The sequence below is a fragment of the Silene latifolia genome, chromosome 1 (genome assembly GCF_048544455.1).
Source record: "Silene latifolia isolate original U9 population chromosome 1, ASM4854445v1, whole genome shotgun sequence".
Taxonomy (NCBI): domain Eukaryota; kingdom Viridiplantae; phylum Streptophyta; class Magnoliopsida; order Caryophyllales; family Caryophyllaceae; genus Silene; species Silene latifolia.
Genome location: NC_133526.1, coordinates 135,924,928 through 135,926,338, shown reverse-complemented (window position 1 = coordinate 135,926,338; position 1,411 = coordinate 135,924,928). Strand labels below are relative to the sequence as shown.

General features: G+C 40.3%; 1 non-coding gene across 1 annotated transcript; it reads left to right on the top strand.

Moving 5' to 3' along the window:
- Positions 1-347: 347 nt before the first annotated feature.
- LOC141617681 (small nucleolar RNA R71) lies at positions 348-454 on the top strand. The gene has a single exon (XR_012531181.1). It is a non-coding gene; the product is annotated as a small nucleolar RNA R71 (small nucleolar RNA).
- The last annotated feature ends 957 nt before the right edge of the window (positions 455-1,411 follow it).

Sequence of the window (1,411 nt, the reverse complement as noted above, 5' to 3'; positions counted from 1 at the left end):
CGCTTGGGATTGATGAGGATGCCGTCATGGTATTGACATGATGCTTTGATGATTTTGAGTTTTCCTCAAGTCTAGCCATGGCTTGTTCAAACTTCAAGTTGATTGTGTCAATGTGAGCACTAAGTTGAGCACCCAATTGAGTAACGGAGTCCACTTCATACTTTCCTCCTCTAGTAGCCTTGCGAGGTCTACTATATTGTGAATTATGGACCGCCATTTCCTCAATCTTGTTCCATGTTTGATTGTCATCAACTTCGGTGAACATTCCATTTGATCCCATATTGAGAATGTTCCTTGAATCTTCATATAAACCATTCCAAAATTGTTGCACTAAAAACCATTCGCTAAGTCCATGGTGAGGACATGAGCGACAAATACCTTTGAACCGCTCCCAAGCTTCATACAAAGATTCTTCATCCCTTTGCTTAAAACCCGTAATTTGAGCTCTTAGCATGTTAGTCTTTTCCGGTGGGTAGAATTTTTGTAGAAAGCTAGAGCCAACTTCTTCCAAGAATCTATTCCAAGGGTGGCCTTATCAAGGCCCTTCAACCATTGCTTTGCGGTGCCGATTAACGAAAAAGGAAATAAGACCCATCTTATTTGGTCTTGAGTCACGCCCGTTTGAGAGATAGCTTCACAATAATCGCAAAAGGTTTCCATATGAGAATGAGGGTCCTCACTAGGCATTCCCCCGAATTGGCTCCTCTCAACTAGTTGGATGAAGGCGGACTTGGCAATAAAATTACCGGTGAGATGTTGCGGTGTAGGAGTACCATTTGGTAGATCCTCCTCGGTGGGTATAGAGTGTGACGAGAATTTAGGCATTGTAGGTGGATTTTGTGGGATATTGTGTAATGGGTTTTCTTCTCCTTCTATTGCGAAAGGATTGACAAACTCACTAGTGGGTTGAACAACTTCACCAACACCTCTCAAATTCCTCCTAACAAGTCTTCTATTATTCGTCAAGGTTCTTTCGATTTCACGGTCAAAAGGTAACAAATCACTTTGTAACCTTCTAGACATGCAAAATATCAAACAACTAGAAAACAATTAGAACAAACCTTGAGGAGTTTTACTTCCCCAAGGTGAAAAAGACACAACTAATAACAATAAAAGAAATCTAAAATCAATTAAACACCGTCCCCGGCAACGGCGCCATTTTTGATCGGGTCCATTTCGTGTTCACAATTAAGCATATGTGGTCGTTGGTCAATGGTCGATACAAAACACAATTTATACTTCACAAACAACTCTACAATTAGTAAAGGGGCAAATAAAGGTCGGATCCCAAGGGACGGGTATTGAAATGAGAATTCTATTGTAACTAGTAGTGTCTAGGGGTGTCACAAATTGAGTTGGTGTAGAAGGTTACTAAACTAAAATAACAATGAAAATAAACTAGCAAGATGAA